At 37.1% G+C, this 25,079-nt stretch overlaps 1 protein-coding gene across 2 annotated transcripts in view; it reads right to left on the reverse strand.

Annotated features, from left to right (window-relative positions):
* Window positions 1-25,079, reverse strand: part of ME1 (malic enzyme 1) — a 155,787-nt gene that overhangs the window by 122,341 nt on the left and 8,367 nt on the right. The window contains exon 1 of one of the 2 annotated variants that reach the window (XM_052682696.1): window positions 6,553-6,653. The exons of the other annotated variant lie outside the window; for it this stretch is intronic. The gene's annotated coding sequence lies outside the window, so the exon portion shown is untranslated. Of the gene's footprint in view, window positions 1-6,552; window positions 6,654-25,079 lie in introns of those variants that run through there. 2 annotated transcript variants of the gene reach the window in all.

Genomic DNA, 25,079 nt, shown 5'->3' on the forward strand with positions numbered 1-25,079 from the left:
AATAAACCACAGATAAATACAGTAGCTAATAAACACATCCAAGGCCTTATGACTCAAAACAAATGCAGATGGCTAAAAGGAGATCAGGCTTCTCTTGGCAAATTCATCATGGGAATGTGTGGGCAGCTTGGCAGCCTCGCAGTGAGCTGGTGATGGGGATTTCATATGCGCATGATTCAGGCTAGCACATTAGAAATGACACATCATTGCATTCTTATTTTGGCAATCTTCCTTCAATCTGTTGTAAACAGTTACCTGAAAGAAGGTAACCAAAATTATTTTAAGAAAGTTTTGGTACATATTTGTCTTATTATACACAGACATATACAGTAAAATCTTTTCACATTGCATAACCTCTCCTCACTTTAAGACTGTGATTGCACAAACAGCAGAGATTAAGAAGTTGAAGAGTAAAACAAGCCATCAGTTAATACTGTATAAAAATACAGAGCATGTTGTGGTATAATTTGGGATGGGACAGAATCTAGACTTAAACATTAAATGTAGATGTTTATAGGCAATCTAGGTACCTATCCTCTTATTGCAATTATACAATATACAGTATTGATAAAGAATGATCCAACTCACTCTAGAAAAGACACCTTGCAATCACTAATCCAAATTTCACCCTAGGCTCCAATAACTGTATTGCCTACAAACCAAATTTAGATGTGCACATGTAAGAGCCAACTGTTACAGGTTCTAAGATACCAGAGATATCAACATGACATAGCTTATTATGGCAATGATGTCAACTGTAAATCAATTTCAAGAAGACTTGGGATGCTTGAACAGCAACAGGTGGAAATCAGGCACAACACCAGGCACAGCACTCCTGTGTACCTCAAACAGCCCTAGTCATCTACATGCCTCTTCAAGGGAAGTGATTGTCCCACTCCGTTCTGACTGGTGCAGCCTTACCTTGAGAACTGCATGCAGTTCTGGGAGCCACAGTAGAAGAAGGACATAAAACTAATATAGAGCATCCAAATGAAGGCTGTGAAGATGGGGAAGGTGAGTGAGAAATGGCTGAGGTCCCTTGGATTCTCAGCCCAGAGCAGAGGAGACTGAGGAGATGATTCACAGCAGCCTGCAGCTCCTCATGAGAGGAAGTGCTGAGCTGCACTCCCTGGTGACAGCTACAGGGACCTAAAGGGACAGTGAGGGTTAGGGAGAGGTGGGCATGGAAAAGATTCTTCACCACGGGGCCGTGGGCCTGGAACAGGCTCCCTAGGGCAGTGGACATGGCCCTGAGCTGCTGGAGTTCAAGGAGCACAGGGTTGGAGTTGATGATTTCTTGAGGTTCCTCCCAGCCCTTCAATTGTGTGTTATTCTGTGAGAGTGTTTGGGCAATCATCTCAGACAAAGGGTTTAAATTTTAGGTGTGGATTCAGGAGCTGGACTTTGTGTTCTTTGTTGGTCCCTTCCAACTCAGGTTATTCTGTGATTCTATGATATGTGAGACACTACATCAAACTCCAAGTGTCCTTTTGATTCCCAATCCATGTGTCCCACTAAAATCATCTTACTTTGAATCCTTCATATTATTACAAAAATGCTTAAGCTCAAAGTAATCCCAAAACTGCAAGAACTGGATTTGTATGCTTTTAATCAGAGCTAGGAGCCTTAAAAGTAGATTTCAAATAATCTTGAAGACCTGATGTCATTTGCAAACTGCAGCAGATAAGGAGAAAGAACTCCCAACCTCCACCTCCCAAACCACAGACCTCTACAGCTTTCCTGCAGAACCTGAATCTGAGATACCACTCAGGGAACAGTTGTGTTAGCGTTAAGATCTGTAGAGATACCTATCCTATCACTTTTAATGTGAGTACACCAATATTGCTCTCTGGCATATTGCTACATGTTTCAGCATCAACTATGATTTCTAATCTTTTCCCCTACTATTCTTGTCCCTTGTCATACAGTTGTTATACAGAGTTGCGATAAAAGTCTTCTGGTCAGAGCTGGTGAGAATATGCTCTGCAGGTCCCCATGCCCCAGTAGGACCCCTGAGTCTACAGAGGAGTTGCCTGTGGAAGTCCCCCAGGACATGCTGAACATCACAGAAGAATCGCACTGCTGAACACCCAGCGCTGATAAGCTCAGAATCCTGCAAGACATCAGATCTGCTCAAGGCCCCCACTACATGTTGCCATCGAGCTGCACAACCTGCGGCACTTCCAAGAAGGAAGTGGCTGCTACGTGCAGTCAAGGACTGCAGACAGATTCAGACAGATGCCTGGGGGAACAAGGGCACTGAGGGCTTTCTGAGCACCCACTTGAAAGCCACCAGTGAGCTGGTAGCAAATTTTTTTAAATAAAGATGACACTAATTTTTACTAGACCTTTCCAGAAATTCCCATTTTACTACAGAAATGAATTCTTTTGAGCAGAAGATGCTGTGAGTCAGTACAGGTATAACTATAATCAAGGATGTCTGCAATGCTATCAGTGGAATAACTAACACGGAACCTTTATTTATGAAGGGAATTTAGACAAGTGCAATATCGGCTGACAACTGACATACATTGCTAACTAGAGCATTTCCAAATGAAATGCCAAATGAAGGTATTTAATCATAAATATTATATAAAGGACAGTTTCCACGTATGCAGTCTTCAATATGCCAGTTACATGTGCAAAATCAGATATTATTTGAGAGTCAGTCAGATTTCCATGTAGGTAGATGAGGAATTTCAGTGACTGCCAAAAAGTCCATCTGTTTAAAATATCCACTTATCCAAATACAGGTTAGTAAGTCCTGAAATCCTGAGGGGATTTGATAGACCTGATATGCTTAGCAGATTTTATTGTTGCCTTTCAGAGAGTAAAGCGATTATTAACTACTGTGTTCCGTGCTCCTGACAGGACAAGTTTCTCTTCAGCAGCATAAAAAATAATTAATACAAATAAATATTTTAAATACTGTAGCTTAGATTTGCTTAGAGTAGCACCACAATAGCAAAATGAAATACACAGTAATAGTCCAAAATAATGCAATGCAAAAGGAAGCAGGCAGAAAGAAATGGTGATCAGCAAAGGAGGCTCAAATTTGTTTAGGTTCATTTAGCAGGCAGCTCAAAAACTTATAAAGAAAAGCTTCTAACAGAGATTAGCATACCTTAACATTTATTTTTAAACATCTTCCTAACTATAGCAACTTTAAAAAAAGTGAAATTTCCCTCTCATGACCAAGATACTACGTGCCCATTTGATTTGTAGTTGCTGTCATGGAGAAATCTTACATCTATTTTCTACACCTTGCTACCCGTGTTGTCCTAAATAGGTCACTTTTTCTTGAAACTTTCCACTGCTGTTTCTACTCACATGGGGCTAAGACTCAAAGATTAGGATGTTAAAACAGCTCACTCCACACCTATAGCAGTACAACAGCTGCAGCTTGATAGGACACTCCCTATTAAGCAACATAGCTCCAGGAAGAGTGGCCTGGCTAAGATTTGACCAGAGAACTGTTGGTATCAAACTTACTGAACCTAAATGATGAATATATTATCAGATGACTGATGTGTAGCGCAGTCCTACTCTAAATCAGATCTCTGGGCTCTCTGCTTACTCTACAGAGACACTGAGCTGGCCACTAGGATGAGCATTTTTCTCTTTTTTGGACCAAAAGTAGTATAAACAGCCATTCTGGACTAAAAGCTTTCCACTGTCATAGGTAATTCAGATCCATTCTGGATTACACAGTCTATCATCTGTAAATCTTTTTGGTCATACAATAAAAGCACATTTTACATGCGTATCAGGTATTTCTTCATTCTATGGTTTGAAACTTACTTTTCCTTTCATAATCTCAGTCTAAGAACAGGAAACATATAAATATATGAAAATAGCAAAGACTATCCAAGTCTTCTGTCTGGGGAACTTGCTTCATCTAATCATGGCATTTGTTCTCAGAGCCCAGTAGTACACTAAAACCAAGATTACTCTCTGATTCCACCTGTTTCCAAAGCACAGCTAATCTGGCCATTTATCTTATCTACTATAAAATATCCATCCAGCAGACAGATAATTTATCTAATAATAATTTTGCCAAAACAATAAGTGTTCTACTTGCAGCATTCTCTTTCAAGTCATTTTCTTCTCTTTTCTTGAGAGACTTTTCAATGGGTCATTTAAGCTGAGCAAAATTCTACTCCTTTCTTCTTCTTCCATGTGTGGTTTTCTTTAGGAGGTAGTCTCATTCCGAAGATCTACTAAATCTTAAATCTATCCTAAGCTTTCAATTTAAAATGGAACTCTTACAGACATTCTTCTGAATTTCTGTGTTATGAGATATATGGCAGTAATAAAAAGCACTGACCAAGCAGGTACAACATGCCATACAATCTAGATGACTCAGCTATCCTGCTGTGGTTATAGATGCAATTCTTCAGATGTTACAAAACAAACCGACATTTCTAACACTTTTCTTCTACATAACAGATTAAAATGTTATGGGTAAGACTCAACTCTCAGATTCAAGGACATTTCAATTTCTACTCAAAAGAAAAAAAAAAAAAAGTGCTTACATAGAGTTGCAGATCCTTCCCTGAAATTCTAATCACCAATGCATTGCTTTCCCATTCAGTGTTGCTAGAATTTACTGATACACTGAAAATCAACTTTTTTTTTTCCTCATTCTCAGGCCTCCGCAGAATTAAAATTTTTATTGCAACTATGAAGACAGTTAGAGTGAAAATTTGTAATTAAAGGCATACAGAAACAGGAGACAAGCGTACAGTGACACACTGAATAGTCTTGGATAGACTGCAAGAGATTCATTACATAGTACACAGCCATAGCAGTAAATCACTCTAGTAACACAGCTGACTTCTGCTACACTGACATCTCTAGGCCAAGCATGCAGCCAGGCCTTGCAATCTGCAAAACAGACCTGAGGCTTACAGCCTGGCTAGTTAGTTTTGGATCAGCACTAGAAGCCAGTATTTTCTTTCTTAAGTGTAGCATCGCATAACCAATAGCTGCACCCAATAAATTGTACTGCTTTCTTCATTAGTAAGTAGAAACTTTAGGCATCTTAATTGGCTTATACAGTATTAATAAAAAATACATTGAAAGATTATATTACTAGGTGATTATACTGTACTGTCCGATAAACTATGCTAGACAGACTTATATTACCTAAACTGTCATTTAATTTCATTGGCTACAACTCCTACTTTCCAAACTACATCAGATGGCTATCCAAGAATGTAGAAAAGAAATATATGCAGATATTAATTGTGAATGTTTTTATCATATTTAATGCACACACACACACAAAAATCCTAAATTTTGATACAGATCTTTGCCAAATACTGAATCCTTTACAGCTTTATTAAACTTTTAGGGCTACTCTACCACTCTTTTTGCTTTACAAAGTGGAATATAGCATAAAAGCACATTACAATTGTCACGAACTCAAACATTAAGAATAAAAAATCAGATAATGGGCCCGCACCTAGCACTTCTGAACAGGGCCTCACAAGATTCTTAGCATGCATAAATTACAGCATTCGGTAATGAAACAGTCTTGTTGGGGGCAAGAAACTCTTCTAGTTACATAAACATCCAACGCAGTTATAATCAAAACCTCTCAATTTCAATAATATATTGAAGCAGTTGGTAGCACATTTCCATGCTTCATTATCAGTATTACAAAAAATTAGTGAACAAACCTAGATATAATCTATACCTTTCTTACCCTCTTACATACTCTCTTTCAGTTTTGCTAAGTGTGTAGGAATGAAGTATTGGTTTCATGATAGGATCTGTTTTCCTATTTTGCGTTCTTAAGCACTAAGCAGAGCCATCAATAGCTGTTTTCATTACTAGAACCATAGGCAAACATTATCTCAGAGCCAGGCAACAGCAGTCAAGTGATAGAAGAGTGCACATAGCTTTGTCTTACAGTTCATATTTGTTTAAAACATAATAAGCTTATTTGAACTTCACTACAGAAATTAAATATCACTTTTGTTTCTATTATTTCAGTTATCATGGGAGGAAAAAAGAAAGGATCAGATGACTAAGGTGGCAAACTTTTGGTATATAAAATCAATGGCAAAAATAAGACACAGTCAGCCCAGAATCTTAGCATGAGCTCTGATTTTGTTACTTAAAACTATCATTTAACTTGTTACCTAGAGAAAGAGAAGTTAAGCAACAGCTTTCTCAAGTATGGAAAAAGTTGATCAAAGGAAAGTTTCTGCTGATGACAGAGTAATTCCACTTTAAAACGATATGCCCAGTAGATTCAAGAGTTCTGCTTTTGCCAAAATACAACCTGTATATCAGTTGTATCTGCTTAGGGTAGGATAGATGCATATAAAGGATCAGATTGAAAAACATATGGAAAAACTGTGACAGCATGGGGTATATCACTTTTCTTTACATTTGACTGCTCTCCAAAAGAATTAGATTCATCAAAAGCAAACACTGGATTAAGAAAACTGAACATTATAGAAATAAAATCTGAATAGTAGTTAAGGAAACCAGCCAACATAAAGCCATCTGAATTTGCTATCAGACACACAAGATTTCTACCTGAAAGAAAATCTTTGAAGATGAAAAAATGCAAAGAATCCTCTCACAGGAGAACTGATTCTTTCCAAGTTGCTACCATTTTCAAAGCAAACCGTGGATTTTCTCATCCTTTTGTCTTTCTGTGTCAGTCACAGAAATCCTAGTCTAAAAACAAAACAAAAATAATCATGAAAATTAAAGCAAAGCAGTAAAACAAAACAGAAATTATTTTAAGCAAAACATTTCCTGTGTGAACATTGAAAAACATATCCTGGGAGTAAATATTAAATACAAGCATATTTGATTGAGCCCAAAGGAAATATTGTCCCTCTCTTCCCATCTTTCTCATTTTCTAGTATCTAATCATCCCATCCCATTAAAAGGTTCTAGCTATGTGACTGCCACAGAGGAAAGCATTGTGTCGCATCCATCACTCATGCAAAATGAGAACAAATATCTTGTTTAAACCTGATTAATCCAGAGCTGGTATTCAACAATGCCCTTAGTGCAAGACTGTTCTGAACTCATGGAGCTGCAGACCTGTAAACACTGCACCTACACAGCAGTGCACACTGTGGGTGGTTAACACAGCAGGGGAAATAGCTTGGAGATAAATTGGGAAACCAGAGCATTCATGGGCTAATAGCTAAAATATTTCCCAGCAACGTTCATGCAGTGAAGACCAAGTTATAGGACTGACAAATCTAAAGATATTTTCTTAGAAGTGCCTGGGATCCCTAGGCTTAAGGACCTATTTGAGTCATGTTTTAGGCAACACAGGAGATCTACTCAGGCTATGAGCGGTGAAGGATCATCAGCTTTCATCTGCTTCATAACTGGTTCAGTTTAAAAAAAAGTCTGTTTGATTCTTGAAATACAACAGTGCACAGTAAGATAAGTCACACAACCAACAACCAATCCCGGTGTTTTGGTTGTTTATTAATCTCCATAGTACAAATTAGCACACTAAACTTACTCCATTATATCCTACAGTTCAAATGGCCTGTTCTCACTATCCTTTACTCAGAAGATGGAAACATGCAAAAAGGGCCACCAATAAGGAAGCCACATAAAAAAGCAAGCAGCTCTGAAATTTCCCTGGAGCAGAGACTCCCTGCTAAAGTATGTTCCTTAAAGTAGGCTATATGGGATAGCATCCAGTAGGATTATGAATATCTCCATAGAAGGAAACTCCACAACCTCTTTGCACAGCCTGTTCCCAGTGCTCTGCTGTCCTCACTGTATGGAAGTTTTTCTTCATGTTCGGATGGAAATTCTTGTGTTCCAGTTTGTGGCTACTGCCCCTTGTCCTGCCATTGGGCACCACCAAAATGAGCCTGACTCCATCCTGCTGACACCCATCCTTTAGATATTTATAAACATTGATAAGAGTCCTTTGCTTCTAGCTTTAATCTGCCTTAGAAACACCAAAAAGCTTTCTTTGGTCTGCATTAAATTTCTGTGCTCTGTTATGCAAAACTAATTTTTTTTCATTGTTTGATAGTACAGTCTCTTCTTTGCTGTTATTAAATGAAGTTTAATGTTCATAAGCTCCCTGATGGCTAGAACAATATCTGATGAAGTAACAGAAAGCAGAATACAGACCTAAGTTGCATTTCTATTTCATCTATTGCATGCCATGTAGTTGAAGGCTAAACTGTGGACTTTATTACTCTCACAGTTTCTACCATATTTGAACACTTTTTCTAAATATCAAGCTTTTTCTTAAAAGGATGAGAGGAGCCCCACAAAATGGCTCCAAAAGTTAAACAGTAAGATGACTTGCTGTTTAACTCAAATGACAGAACATTGAGCCGTGTTTTAATAAGCACATCAGGCTGCTATTTGGCTTCAGTCAACTAAGACATCTTTTTGGAATTTTAAACAGCTTATGACAGAAATTTTAAATGGAATGGTGGGCCAAATTCACAGTGGTTGTCTGCATCTTAGCGACCTGTACTGCAATAATATTGCAGAGACTATTACAGAGACCGTGTCACAAGAACACATAAGAGCTTTCAAATCTCCACCATTAATCCTGATGAATTGCTATCTGAAGCCTAACAGTAAACTAAAAATATTTTGTTACTTCCCCATTGTTCCTGAGTTTTAGCAAACCTACCACTGTTTTCTGCGAGAGGAGGGCCTAGCAATCTTCTAAATGAGCACAGTTGTTTTCTAGAGAGGTTGCTCTGGTTATTTTTGCTCCAAAAGGGCTGGTTTCAAAGCATTTTTTGGTACTGGACTGGTACTATGTCAATTATGATTCTCTCAGCACAGTCCTTAGAACAGATTTCTTTCATCTGTACTGGAACTCAAAATAAGACCATATGTCAAAGATTTAATAAGCAAAATTTTCCAACAGCAGCTTATTTTTCTAGGAGGAAATGTGATTTACACAGATAGAACTTTAGAAATCCGTTTACAAGATTCATGAGAAAAACTGGTTTTCCTATAGGAAAAAACACATCTCGCTGTTCACAGGAATATGAATATGACAGTCACTGGCCTTCCTGAGGCACAGCCCCAAAATGGTTCTATTTGTCTCTCACAGGAACCACAGACATTTCTAGGAAAGAATAAAAACAGGAAAGGCTTAAAAAGGAGTTGCTGAGAGCTGCTGGAGGAGCGTCGCAGAAAGTTGAGCAGAGAAGGAGCGCAGAAGAAAAGTTAAATGCTGTGACAGAAAGTAATGGGAGTGGAACAGTCCAGCAGAAGGCCCAAGCAGATGGAGAAGGAAAAGCAAACTAAGCAAGTAAAACATTTGCAGGATTTATTTTCTATTGATATCTTAGTGAAACGGAGCTCACAGGTATGAATCATGAACAACATGGAGCAAGTCCAACTTGTGCATGGAAACACCAAGGCATTAATGCAAAGGCAAAGGCTGAAGAGAGTGAGCTAAGAAGAATATAAGACTGAAAAGCTGCAAGCAGTTGTGTCAAAAGAGCTTTGGGTTGCCACGAACTACTTCATGTGCCACATAAATACATATAAAGCATCTTTTCTTTTTGCTCCTTAGTTATGTCCAGAAGAAAAGCTTAACTGCAAAAAGTAACTTTTCCTTTCCTCAGCAGAAAAGGGCAGCCTCTGTAGTGGAGGAAGCGGGCACTGCACTGGAGAATGAGGCAGGGCTCTCCAGCAGTGCTGAAAGCCTGGAACCCAATGAATGAGTGGTTGTATTGATTCCACCTTGATACATGCATTCACTAATCTGGAATTCATGGCCTTGGTTATTTGCTTCCTCCAGTAACTATAAATTTTAAATTTACCAATATCAGCATCTTCACGTACCCATTTCATTTCATAATTATGTGCAACCTTCCAGGCTGCTTCTCCACCACATGGTCTTGAAATAGCATGCCCTAAGCATAAAGCAATCTGCTGGCTTCATGTCCAAAGGCAGCATTTCTGATCTATCATATTGGAAAAAGCTTTCCACAAAAGGCACCTCAGAACCAGTTCTCACACGCTGCACTTCCCTACTGAAATACAAATCCCTGTTGGTCTTCAGAAGGAATTACAAATCACAAATTGGGAGGGGATGTGAGGATGTCGTAGACAAAGCAGGTACTCAAAATATGCTATTCCCCTGGGAAACTATCTCCTAGCTTGGCAAGTTATTAAAGCTGGAATGTTTAAATTACTGTGCTCAACCAGAACTATTTAGTAGTCCTCTGCAAAATGAATGCTTTTGTTTAAAGGCTTAATTAAGCCTATTATTAGTAATGCTTACAGAAAACAATAAAAAAAACCTCTGCTAGATCCTCTAATTTCTCCCACATGTAGGAAAATGAGCTAGGCAGCACTGAAACATTATTAACCTTTTATATTTTTCAAATAGGGGCACAAATTGAAAAAGGTACATACAAAACCCAAAAAACAAGGCAAATTAAAAAATTCTGTATTCATGTACACAGAATCCACAGCATTTACCCTATTGCATACAAAGACATATTCTTGATGAACAAGATGATTCTACCATAGACTTTACCAAACAAAAAACAACTGCTACAAACAACAGAAAATTGCAATATTTTAGAGTGCAAAGTAATGAAGATCCACATTTTTTCTCTGGATTATTATCTATGACAATATTGTAGATCTATCATCTGCCATTTTTAATGTGTCAGTGTCAGTATCCAAAAGCAGGTTGCCAGAACCTTCTGGGTGGGCTCTCATAGTACTGTCCTTTCCCTTCCCATTTCCTTTTCTGGTGGATCATTTATTCATAATTGTGCTAAGTTTTAATGCCTTTTCATTCTTTGCTTTAATTACACTATTAAGAAAATCTGTCCATTTAAAAATAAAAAAGCAGTCAACTTAGCTCCTTCTAGGAAGAATTATTTTTTACAGGAAATTCACATTCTTTCAAAACTAAAGTTTTTGTTGGTTTATTTCAGATGAACAATATCCCAAGGATTTCAGCATACTTTCTAACTCATTCAAGCAAAACTTCCACCTAAACGATTGGGAATATTGTCATGACCTGCTCTTCAGATGTATATACACATAAGCACTATAAAGGTCACCATTTGATTTTTTTTCATTTAAAAAAAAAAAAAAAAAAAAAAAAAAAAAAAAGCTTATTTCTTTCTGCTCTATTCTTTCCAGAATTTTCATAATGAGTAAAATTTTTGTTCATTTTAGAAGCACGATTTGAGATCAGGACTTTTAAAATACAGAAATGGATTTGTCAATTCCATAAATAATACTGCAGTCAGCTTGGATAAAACAGTATCCAAGTAACAGAAAACAACATTAAACCCCTCTTTCTCTCTACCACCCCCACAAAACCAACATACTGGATAATGAAATGACAGAGCAGCAATTGGTAATATCTACTTAGGTTAGCAGCATTTGATAGATAATTACCACTGGAGATAGGGCGGGTCTGGACTGGTTTCTATGTTTCTTGATTGGTTTTTCCACTTTTTTCTTTCCAAATAGAGGAAACCACCAAAATACATTCCAAGCTTTTTTGAGAATTGGCTGGTAAAAAGCCCACCTGCTAACAAAAGACAGTTTTAAGAAGAAAACCATTCTTTTTCCTTAAAGAACAGGCATAGGTTATCCGAAAAAAAAAAAAAAAAAAAAAAAATCTTTTTTCCCTCTCTGACATGAGCTCAAAATTATTATAACTTTGTGCTCAGAATGAATGGTCACATCACGTTACTAAATATTTTCCCATTAGCTTAACTCCACAGGAAAGTAATTACAAGTTTAATTTATAAACTGTTTGATTTAGAAAAACTTTCTGTCCTCAAGTTGATAAAAAGTACATGAGAACCATAAGACAATTCATGACACAACCTTTAACCAATCTTTAGATTATACTTATGAAAACAGACTGAAATACACTACTGGGATGGATGAAGAAAGGCAGGGCAACAAAGAGAAAAATGGGGTTTCTGGAGTTGATTTCCCCTTGTAGTGTCTAGCCTTGTGCATAGATGACACCTGTGCTGAATTAAAGAGAATCAGATCATCTATTGTACTGCATTCTCATACTTAAAATCAAAGCCAGAAAATGCATATCCTATAGTTTAAGCAATTCTTAGATATTTAAGTTAGTTCTTGATAAAAGGTGTTTTGGTTTGTTTTTTGTTTGTTTGTTTGTTTTAGTTGGAGGGAAAAGGATAACTAGCCCTTATTTCAAGGGAAGAAAACATTATAACCCTGCTAGTATTAAATCTAAGCCTTTATTTTATTCATATAGTTCACGTCAACCATAAATAAAACAGAATCATGCAGATGAGATAGGACTTCTAGCTCAACTGCTATAGGACTAGGGACATCTCCAGGTGAGCATCAGGTTGCACTGAGAATGCAGATTCCAACTCTCTGCAGGCAGCCCCAACATCTTCCTGGTAATATTTTTTAGTTCATATCCATTGGGATATCTCACATTCCAGCTTGTCTATCCAGCCTAGGTTACAGTTAGCTTTCTCTATTGCAGAAGAACACTGGTAACTAATCTTTTACTTCGCCAGATCTTTAAATACAGAGCAGTTTTTTCTCTACTTCGTTTTGAACCTATCTACTCATGGCCTTATTCCACCCTAAATGCATGGTTGTGCACTTGCCTTTGAGGAATTTCATGTAGTTCCAACCAGCCCTTCTTTCCAGTACACACATAGTCTTCAAGCTTTCTGATAACACAGTTTGTCTCATCATACAGTTTAATAATAAAGATGCTATACTGTTCATCTTAGCAAATTCTAAACACCTTAGTGAGGTCTAATCTTCCCTCATCAAGTGAAGGAAGAATGGCTTTGGTCTTACTTCCCAAGAAGAAAACTTGACCTTAAGTAGAGCATGGAAGAATTGGTGAGAAGAAAGCATCTCTCAGTACTGTTCCTACGTCTCCTCTCACACAAGCAGAATTCAGAACAAGTCCCAGGTAAGGTATTCCCCTGCAACATCCAGATCATCATCTAGTGTAAGATTTTTTTCAGTTAGAAACCACATGAAAGTGCTGAAGCTTCTTCTTCTTTCACTACCAGTTCTCCCTGCAGCAGCAATGTCAGTTTTGGGCTGTTTGTACGTTCATCTTTGAAAACAGAATTACTTCAGAGTCCATTTAAAATGCCAGCTCTAAGCTCTGCCCGATATTTTATTTTGCATTTTCAGTGTTCCTTCAGTTTCTCAAAATCTGCATAGACCCCAGATAAGTATTTTACCATATATTTTCCATGATACTAAATGAGAAAAGGGACAATCTGCAATTTCTCTGTGTAGGCTTTTCCTGTTTTGTCTCCTTATCTCCCATGAACTTTGTCTGCATTCCCTTTCACCGCTACTCCCCGTGGTTCTTGTCAGGATCTTTTGGGTTTTGACCCTTTTTTCCCCCTAAATATAGACTTTTAGAAAGTGAAAGGATTGGTCTGCAATAGTTCTTTGAAAAAGTGAACAAAAAGGATGCAGAAATATTTCTCCTAAGAGAGCTGGAAGCATTTGTTTCCACATTTTCATCTTGGAAAATGAGTAAGAGGTTCAAACAATAGCTTCCTCTTCTCACCACATCAATTTCTGGACAGAATCTAGCAGCTCATTTGTTTTTCTGTGAAAGGGGTGAATACTCTGCAACAAAAGGAAACATAATAAGTATCTGCTAATGTGGCAACTTTTCTTTCACTTGAACTGAACTTCTTTTTAAGGTCATTTTTACAGTAGCATCCACTGGTGAGAACTTTCCAGACAACATTATGAAAAGATGAACTCAACTTCATTTTCCTAATTAACAATGTCACCTTGTCCATGGCTTATGTTAATATTTACAAGAATAACTAGTGGCTGAGAGATAATCATCTGCTTTTCCTTTGGACTGTCCTAAACACAGTTAATATTGTTTTTAAGTTAGATAGAATAATGTGATTTTTTTTTCCTTCAGCTTAGCCCAAATAATTACAGACAAATATTTTTTTCCCCATTATTTCAAATGTGTTTACTCATCCTATACTACTTGGCAGTTTAGAAACAATGTGAAGTACAAACTTTTCAAGGAAGACATTGCTAGAGGGTTCAGTTCTCACCTTGAACATTTCTTACATAGAAACAAACAAACAACAGTGCACAATACTGCAACTTTTAAATGCACTGATTCCATGAGGATCATCAAAATATAAATATATTATGTATATTTATATATATATATATTCTATTGCTCAGCAGTTGGATTTTTTGCAGTTTAACGATCCTCTCCAGTGTGTTTACGATCTGATTAATACGTTTCTAATGTGCACTGAAAAGATGAATTCCAGAAGGAATCATTTTCAGTGGCATACAGAACAGTAATTCAGAATCAAATTACTAAAAAATAAAAAAAGTAACACTGCAGATGGTAAAAAGTTTCTGTAAAAGGGAGAGGGAGAGAAGACATCTACGCATACTCTGAAAAGCGATCACTAGTGGTTGACCAGCAAAGTAGAGCCATCCAGCACAGGATCAGCCTACATTAATGCAATAGAGACAGTTTTGTCAACCTGGGGGAGGAAAAAACAAAGTCTGGCCAAACAACAACGTGAGCAGCAAAGCTGAGGTTCATGCCAGCAGATGCGTGCTTTTGGAAGATCAGTTCAAATCTTCTAGGACAGTAGCAAAGCTCAACAGCTCAGCAAATTCCTCTTGCAGGTACACTTGCAGCAGCAGAGCCCTGCAGCAGCCCTGTGCATAGGCACAGCTCAGTTCTCACACAGCCTACAAGAGCAATTCTGAACATTGTTGTCATAAAATAAGTATGCCTGGTTAAATAATTTTGGTCAATGTAGCTTGTTTCTGTTGAACAGCATGTTCAAGCAGTCCTTTAAAAACATGCACATACTGAGAACTATTTCAGTGTGATCAAAAACAGTTTTGTACACAATGAAATGGAAACTAATATATAATCCATTAATTAATGGTTAATATAGCACCCTGACTGAAATTAAAAGTGGCGTGTTATTTCCTTTACTGAGCCAAAGTAGATAGCAAGGTCATACCAGTAATTTCTGAAGCAGGGAACGGGAAGGAATAAGCAGTCAGGATACATTCCAAGCAGAATATATTTACAAAACCTGAAGCTTTCCAGTTCCTCAAATGAGGTGATTCTTGCATGCACTTTATCAACTTTGTCTGGTAAAAAAAATAAGAGAAAACATACCTACTTTTGCAATAAGAAAACTTTCTGGAATCCTCCCAGGCTATGACATACTAGGAATGCTAAGGTATACTATGCCTGTTTTGTGTTGCCCTCAAAATCTGCCTCAAAATCCCTACCCAGACCCCTTCTATGTTCTGCAAATTAACCTTTTTTATTTTTGTCAAGCCATTGTTGACAGTCAAGATCAGGCTGAACAGGGCTCTGAGCAACATGATCTAGATGAAGGCATCCCTGTTTATTGTGGATGTTGAACTAGATGACCTTTAATGGTCCCTCCCAACAAACTCTATGGTTCTATGATCAGAAAGATTTAGATAGCCATCTAAAAACAATTTTCCAGGTGACAGTCATATAAAAGTTGTGTTTTTTTGTTTTGTTTTTTTGTTTGTTTGTTTGTTTGTTTTTAACTGTGTAAGGAGTTTGCTCCTATGTACACACACATCAGTAACCTGTAAAAAAAAACCAAGGCATACATGCCATAAATGATGTATGATGAATGAAGTAAAATGGATAAAAACACTATCACGTTGTTTTCCAAAAATTTCTAGGAGAATTCATGGAAAAGTTGTCCCGTGGTTTGTCTTACAGAATATCAGAAGATGCTTTACCTAAAAGGCTGATTTTACTCTCCATTTCTACACAGTGCTGAAACAAGCTACGATTCTATGATTAATGTGTTTTAAGGGGTTTGTGCTTTGAACATGAGCACAGAAACATGTGTAACAGGAAGAGCTGAAAACTTCTTTCACAGCCAATGGAGTTATGGAATTCTGATATCTATCTTCCTGCCAGCATGAGGAGCTGCAAAATGAATTGCATCCTCATAGCCGTTCAGAAACAGATGAGGTAGGGGGAATCTGCCCCATATGAATATTAATTTGAATTCCACTGTTTGCGTCCTACTCAGCATTAAACAACAGCAAGAGAGACTTTGTAAGATGATGCTAGTAACTTAACGGCCTAAACACAGTTATCTAAATTATTCCTTTTAATTTTTCATACAAATTAATACTTAACTAAGATATTACACAGGAACAAAACAGCAGCCATCCAACAATACTAACAGACACAGGAATTTCAGCATCAGATCTTCTGACTGCATGTTACCTCCTCCATAAAAGCTCTTTTATTTTGTTGGGTTTTTTTATTCCTATGTTTGGAGTAAACATCCAAAAACACACTTGACCCAAGTGTTATCCATTCAAAGTGATTAGATAACAACGAAGGAAATGAAGTTCAAAATATGCTTACAAAAGGTTTAATACACATTGCATACAAAAAAAAAAAAAAAGTCAGGAAGGAAACAGAAGAGAATTGCCAACTCTGCTTTTCTTGAAGATGAAAAAAACACAGGAACTGGCCCCACTGAACTCTAAGCCAGTCATTCAATGTCAAGATTCAGTGTGACTACGCATTGAACCACGCTTGATTTTTAAAACACTGGCAATCCAAGTGTAGCAGAAATATTTTCATCAGTCAGATTCAGAACATGAAATATTTAATGGCCTATGAGGAATATGATCTGGCCTTCATATCCAATAAACTGAGAAGGATTTTCCTATGTGTAAATGAAATTTGTATATAGGCTACTCCACACCTTTTTAAAATAGTTCTTACACTACTGTATTATAAAACAACATATTTCTATCTCAATACACATTACAAATGTAAGGAATAAACAGAATAGCCCTAGGAAAATGCTGCATGCCTTTTGTTGCATGTCTAATCTCACTGATCTTATTTATTTACAGAGGAAACTCTCTAAGTTTCTCTGTTATGAAAGTTTTCTAAAGGGTAAAAAAAAAGAGTAAATCAGTTCCAACTATGAGCATCCATATTTCAGGTCCGACAATCAAATGAAATTCTACTTGAAGTGAAACCTCAGGAAGGCTATTGTAGGTGCAAATGTAAGGTATAACACAGAAGGACTGCTCTGAAAGCAACGACTACTTTAGGCCCATAACTACAGAGGCAGATGTTGGAAGTATGGCGGTAGAGAATGAACCTTCCCACCAATATTCTTTCACATTTTGTTTCTGCATGACAAATTGTAGCAGAAGTGTTTATGAAGCAAAGGTATGTAACTGAATTCCTCCATGTGGAAAAAACTGCACCCACTGATACTTGGTCTAGAGAGACCAAACAGCCAGGAGTGCAGTGAGGGGTGTGTTTCAGCAGTGGTGACAGCAGTGTGAAAGACAAGTCACATTGTAGATGGCCACACACAGGTGTCACGCTAAAAAATGAAGAGTATCTTGATCAGCTGGTCTGCATAACCAAGGAACTGTATACAGAGATTAATATTGGCTTCAGTGTGTTGTAAATTACGGAGATAACATTAGAATATTGCAAAGTTTGTGCCAGGTTGGTCCTACGAATGTTCACACAGGAACAGAACTCTGTAGGCAAGTTTTTCAAGTCTTACTGAATCAATACAAAGCTGGAATTGATAGTTTTTACAATCACATTATTACCAGCAACAAGACGTGGCATCACCACAATGAAGCAGAATCAGAGTCCATGGGGTGACATCTGAATTCCCTATTCAAGAAAAAGCTCAAGACACAAAATGATGTGAACTGATTTTTGAAACAGAAAAGGGGTGATCCTTCTAGATTTTCTACAACTGAAGAAACTATCAACTTTGACCATTACAACATGAATCTGGCTAAGCTGAAGGCTCAAAATTCTGGAGTAAAGTCAGAGAATACAACAATTTTCTTGTAACACACTACAGAATGATCTTTATAATAATTTGAACCCACAGAGCACATTGCCAGTCTTGAGTGGACTGTCCTACCACATCTACTTCACAGTCCAGATTTGGCACCTTCTGACTTCCATCTGTTCAGTCTCCTGAAAGATGGACAGCATGGGCAACGTAATTCTAGCAACAACATCATCCTAGTAGCTGTGAGACAATAGGTCACCTTCAGTGGTGCAGATTTGTTACGAGCTCAGCATGCGTGCTCTTGATCATCGCCAGCAAAAATGCTCAGCTAATGATGGTGACCATGACCATTAGTGTTTTGTAGCTGAGAATTTGTTGTATCAAATAGTCCTGTTGTGCTCTTCATATCTGATGCAGCTTTCATGGAAATAAATAGGAGGCATTACTTTCAGAGCAACACTTAAACATTCTGTGAATAATTTTCCTTGGTGACAGGGTGCATAAAGTGTTTCTTCAATTATTTATATAGGTTGAATGCACATTATATTTCTTTTGTTTGTAACAGGATGCTCACTTTTGAATCAAGTTTCTTCATTGTCTCAACTTACTGTAACTGGTTTATATTATGGATTAGTCTCAAAGTATTTGAACTGAATTGTTTTGCACTGATAAAAGATATGTCCCAGGAGTCCAACAGTGCATCCTGGTTGTAGACAGCCATTCAGACTACAGTTAGCCCAAAATTAAAAAGCAAACAAACAAAAATGCTTAAATCTCCCGATTCCCATCAGAGAATGAAACAAACACAAAAAGACAAACAAACAAACAAAAATTTAAACTAGAAAACTCACGCCCCAGAAATGTAATGCAGTAAGAATTTTGATCTTTAGATTGTCCTAAGAAATCCTTGCAATTATATACTGTGGTCATCTGGTTGACAGATTAACACTAATTACTATTGAAACTGCAAGTCAGAGGACAGTATTTATTACTTGCTTAAAATTTGCAAATCTGTGTGGGTAAGCACATTAATTAAGATATAAGAAATTGGACTAAAAATTATTCTTAACATGAGCATGGAGTACTGCATGTCTCTGTTTTTCCCTTCAACAGAATTCAGAAGAGAAAAATGACACTTTTTTTTTTTATGGTGAACTTGTTATATTTCCACTGACATGTTAACATAAGCAAGAATAATACAATTAAATTATTCTGAATTATTCAGTCACAAAGAATTACAAATGGCTCAAACCAACCGCAAATCGAAAAAACAGCCTAAGAGGTTTAACAGCAGCAGATTTTGGCTTTCTCCCTAAGAAGAGGTTCCTGGTCAGTAGAGGTTCTGAACAACGAAGACTTTTTGTTCTATTCCTATGCTATTATATTATAATTAGGTTAAGCGCAGGTTCAATTCGTATATATTTTTAAAATCATTAACAAAAAGTTATGGCTTCTACATTCATTCCTATCTCTTGCAAGCACAGTAACTAATGTAGCTAGAGAAGATAAGTTTCTTCTCTATTTGCTGAGGTGATTGAGGATGTAGAGCTCCAAAGAGATTGTGCAGGCCAAGATCACAGCAAGGAAGGTACGTCAGTGCCATGGGGATTGCTTCAAACCTAATTTGGAAGTAGCAGGGACATTCAGCAAAACTTCAGTGCAGTGGGACATGATTTTCACAGGCACTCAAAAGTAAAAGGAATAAACACCCACATGCCCTACCAAATTCCATCTAGTCTAGTTTCATTCCATGCACCTGGTGGCCATTAGAAGTGGAGTACTGCAGGAGTCTGTAATGAGATCTGTCCTGTGTAACATCTCTGCCAGTGACCTGGAAAAGGTAATGGCACACACATCATTGAGACTGTAGATGACATCTGCAGTGGGGACAGCCATGGATAGAGGCAAGAAAAGGGCTGCCTTTTAACAGTTGTTAGCTCAGTACAGGGACACCACAATGATCAGAGTCTGCATCAAAGCATCATTTCAAGAGGCATTATAGTTTTTAGAACTACTGCCATTGTAAAAAAAAATATATATATATCCAGAAAAATAACACACACACTTTTTGTTCAGGAATGCCAGGTGCTCTCATATCAAATGTTTTGTGTTATTATTGTTGCTGATATTACTCTGAGACAAGCAGGGGAAAAAAACCTGAAGGCACACTCGAGTTAGTTTCACACATCTGTGTAAGCCAGCTGATTCTGAGCCAAAGCATTGGAAAAGCTTATTGAGATAGGCCAACTACGGTGCAATAAACATACACAAACAATTCTTCCACAAAATTAAACTAACATGATTTGATAGAACTTAATAGACAGATAAAATGTCAGATTGTAGAATAAAATGGGAAGTTTAAGTCACAGCTAAAGATCATAAAAATAAAGGACACTCTTTGCAAGTTCCTTAGCATGGAAAACTAAAGGAGGTTTAATTTTGATTAGAAGGTATTCTTTTAAAACCCAGGACAAGCTGCTGTGATCAGACTATTTCTATAGTCTATATATGTCACATTTGACAATACCTCTCCTTTGCTAACTTGCCTCTAACTACTGATCTCCAGGCATAAGGTAGAATGGCAGAACATCTGATTGATAGGCTGAGGCTCTCTTCACACCATGCCTCAGAACAGGTTGAGCTCACACAGACATGTATTAGGCACCGCAAAGCAAAAATCGTTTGCCTATAACATATATTGTCAACAGAAAAAGAAGACAAGTAGGAAAACCAGCGTTAGCCTCACCACCTTTAAACTGGGTTGGATTTCTCACATCAGTACTTAGACCCCAACACCCACAGCTCCTAAATGAGATTATCAAAATCTATCCTTCAGTGACAAGATTTGCTATGGATAACAGATTCACAGAATGCAAAGCATACTACGTAGCAGGCCCAGCCTCAATTTCCCACTGCTGCCTTATTGCTTTGCTGTCTATGTAGAAGCTTCACCCTTCTCATCACTTTTGAAAACCCATAACAGAATTCAATATTTTGACACGAAAATGAATTGCTTTCTAATTGTTAGACCTTGATCAAGTTGTTCTGCTGGCTATTTAAAGAAGCAAAATGAGAATGCCCTAACAAAACATATAAAAAGAAAGTGCAGCTCCTGTACTTTAGAGGATACAAGTGCATCGTATCATCATGTTTCAGAAAAGAAAAATAAAAAAGATGTCTTTGCAGGCAACAGTAACCTCCCACTGCACAAAATATGGCAGACGTTTTATTCAGCATTTTAACATTTTCAATGCAAGACATTTTCTTTAGGTAGTCAACATAGGAATCCAAAGTGTGGGAAATGAGTTCTTTTCAAATTTGTACCACCTGGCCCATTCAATAACTAGCAAAGTCTTCAGCTAAATATACCCTTAGAAAGACAGATCTCATTCACATAATCACATGTATTTAAGCTTTGGAATCACAAATCCTAGCTTCCTGAAGGAATGAATTTCCACTGAATTAAAAACTACCAACTAATCATTAACTGAAGGTTTTGCCTGTATTGATCTGTGCTTCTTCAGGCATTCAGCACATCAATACTGAACATTTTTTCTCCTCTTCTTCCCACTTAGTTGGAATGAATGTGACACTTAACAGCATTGCCCAGGACCAGAAGGCTCAGAGAAGGCAGCCAAGGGTCAGCTAGTGCTTCACCTAATTGGAACTAATCCGTATGTGGCACAGCCTGGCCTGACACCAGGAGCAGGTTTAGCTACACAGATGGATCGTTTGTTTCTGCCTATTCAGATCTGCCTTCTCCCTCCCAGCTTTCAACACTGGTCATACTCCGTGATCCCATTAAATGGATTTCCATGGATCTAGGCTGCACATCCACTAATACACTCTCTAATTGTAATTGCAATATGGCAGTAGGTAGAAGGACATGGACAAAATATATCAGAACTATATAGATTAGACACACTTAGTCATAAGACATTAACAGTTAGGATGAAGCTTGGCATTTTCATGCGCTATGTGAGGCTGGGACAAAAGAAAAATTTCTCCTACAATGGCATGAGAAGGTAAGAAGGAACAACAGTAGAACTCCCAGGAAGAAGATCACTGAAATTCGAGATTCACCTCACAGTATTTAATAGTATACACTGTATTTAATAGTTTACACTGCTTTTCATTCTGAAAAATTCTCAAATGATGCTTTCTTTTACAGATGAGAAAGCAAAATTATTGACCTAGTTTCCAGTTCAGTGCCCAAATTACTAAAATATTTTGTTTCTCTTGCAGAAGTAGATCCCATGAAAGGAGTGGAAAAGTGTGTGCCCATACTCATTAAATAGCCCTGAAATTTTAATTAAAATTTTTTGAAATGCACCTCAAAGTAAACCAGAAAGGGTGACAGTTGGTCACACTGTTTGAACTGCTAGTGGAACACCGTGACAAACAAATTGTCCTTTTTCCCACATTCATCTTCTCTTCTTGACCATGTTTACCTTCTACATCTTTACCGCAGAAAAATAATTGGAGGACTCAGTAACCCTAATTCCAGAAGACAGAACCTGTGTGTAATAAGTGAATAAGAAAATTAGGAAATTGCCTTAGTTCAAAGAGTTTCTCTCTTTATCTTATTTTTGTGTATTTGCACATGCATGTGTGGGTAAGAATTCAATCTCAGAAGGATTTTGTTTGTTTGGTTGTTTTTTTTTTTTAATCTTTCATTTTAAGTTTATCCCTTTACTTCAGGAGGCAGAGGGCTTTTCTCTCCAGTATGGCAGAAGAGCAGGAGATCTAGTTTCAGGCCGGCTCCTGACCTGGAACACTTGTTTTGCTGGTTAACCCAACGCCAGTGGCTGCAGGGCTAAGTTGGACTGGTTAAGTTTTTCTGGTGAAATGCAAAATGAGATCTGCTTTTCTTGAGTTTAGATAAAATGTTGTTTTCAAGTAGCTGCTGAGGGTGTGTGGTGAAAGCAGAAAAAAAAATGTTAGTATGTAAGTTACCTTTCCTGATACCCGTTCATAAACACACTGAATAGTCTCATCTACAGTCAACATATTTCATTTCTCCACAGCAGAGTTCTAAACTTAAGACAGGATTTATATGCTGTAAACAAAGTGAAAGGTATTTCAAAATTATCAAGTTAATTTAAGGAGCATTCCTTATTTCTATATCTGACCCTTGAATGACCTAATAAATAAACTAATATTCAAGTCCACTATCACACAAGCAAGAGGAAGGCCTTATCCAGCCTCTGCTTAGAGAAAAACAATGTAATTGATAAATCTAATCCTAAAGATACGTAACCTGAGTTTATTAACTAGTAGTTTTCAGAGCAGAGAAGTGTGTAAGGAACAAAGATGCAATAGCACCGTAATACCTTTGTAAAACTACCTACGTACCTATAGATAGGCTTTCTGCGTCAGCGTGTCTCTCCTGCCAAAATCCTCCAAAATAACACTGCACAGTAATTCAACAGATTCAAGCCAAATAAAATCAAGTTTCAGTGCTTCACAGACTCAGGTATTCATTTTACTTCAGCTCTGCAATGTTCTCCCATTTTGACTTCTATCTGTACTAACAGAGCTCACTTGTACTTTTTATAGAAAGAGGTTTTACTGTCTATTTTGTAAGCATATCTCCACATACAAATCTGCTTTCTAAGGTCAGATACCTGTAGGAAGAAATCCAATAAGTCAGATAAAGGCTATTACTGAAAACATTATAATGTACTTTGCTGTCACAAGTATGCACTTGTCTCCAGTAAAGACTTAAGACAAAGACTATTTAGATGTCATTAGTGAAAACCAAAATTATATTTGCCTTTGTAGGAAAGGGAATTATGTACTGCTCTTATTTCTAATTATTTTCTGCTCTTGAAAAGCACAGATACAATACTACTATACCTCCACTCCAGAAGCAAACTTGAAAATGTATCACTCACTGGGGACAAGGGGAAGAAAGCTAATCTGAGACATCTCAGTCCGAACCAGATGCCAAAATCATTTAAACTTCATAGTAAGGTACATGCTATCCATTAACAAGATAGATTGACCTAAAATACAAACTCAGAACCGAAGACTGAGTGTATTTAAACTAAGTTTTATTGAACAAAGTGCCTTTGTAATTTTTCGTATCACTTGTAGTGGTATTTACGTTCTAGAAATGTGAGGAAAATGCAGAAGAGTGACTTCTGTTATAATACTAACTTAATTATTGGAGCAAAATCAAGTTTTTTTCTAAGCTAGAAACATGCAACTGTTGCTATTTTAACAATAGAGTAAGCAAAGCATAAACATGCGAAGATAAAATGCATCGCTGCCCTATGCTTTTATATTAAGAGCAAAATGGTGACGAATTTGCATTTTGAACTTTAATATCAGACAATTATATCCTGACATATTTCCAAAAATCCCAAGTATTCAAATCAGTAGACAATTCCTATGTTTTTTTTCCCCAGTTCTACATTGCATATAGTTTATGCATTTATAAAGCATTTATTTTGCACTTCCTCTGCATTGTAAACAACCTCAAGCAGTGTTGTATTTCACACAGGACTAGGGAATAGTATTCAAGTAAACTACAAAGACTGATTTCAACAGAAAGCTTGCAAGAATTCTCTCCAGGGTGCCCTGTGACCTTCACCTTCTTCTAAGTCAGGATTTTTGCTTCCTGAATTATGCAGTGCATTACATTAGCAAGGCTTAAACTATGATAAGACCAAAACTTGTTTTCTTATGAATACAATTAAGGGGTTTTCTATTAAACAATTTCCTTAAAAAAGTAATTCACACATAATTCAAATACAAAATTAATTTGGAGATCTGTCTTATAACAGAAAAATTTTTAGATTCCTCCACAACATATTTTCCCCTAAAGTCACACAGAGATTTAAAGTATTATCCTCATTATTTTATTTAAAAAGATGTTATCTAATATTGTTAAAATTAGACTACAGCCTTTATAATCTCAGAAAGATCTGGTTAGTCAAACATTATTTAACCTTCACACTACATACATATTTCAAACTTCACTTCTAGACGGGCTCCTTGGAATTAGGTCTTAAAAGTCTGAGTAGCTTAATGGGGTTCAGACTCTAAAGGTGGCAAAGGAGGATTATTGTAGGATTAAAACACCAGTGCTCATTTTGTGTCAGTTTTGAAGCAGCATCCCCTCTCGTACCCCTTTACCATTAATTTATTCTGATTTTAAACTACTAAAACCAGGATCAGAATTAAGTTCTTAGTCATTCTCAAATATCATGCTGCATATATGCATCACCA

The sequence above is a fragment of the Tympanuchus pallidicinctus genome, unplaced genomic scaffold (assembly GCF_026119805.1).
Source record: "Tympanuchus pallidicinctus isolate F22 unplaced genomic scaffold, pur_lepc_1.0 scaffold1, whole genome shotgun sequence".
NCBI lineage: Eukaryota > Metazoa > Chordata > Aves > Galliformes > Phasianidae > Tympanuchus > Tympanuchus pallidicinctus.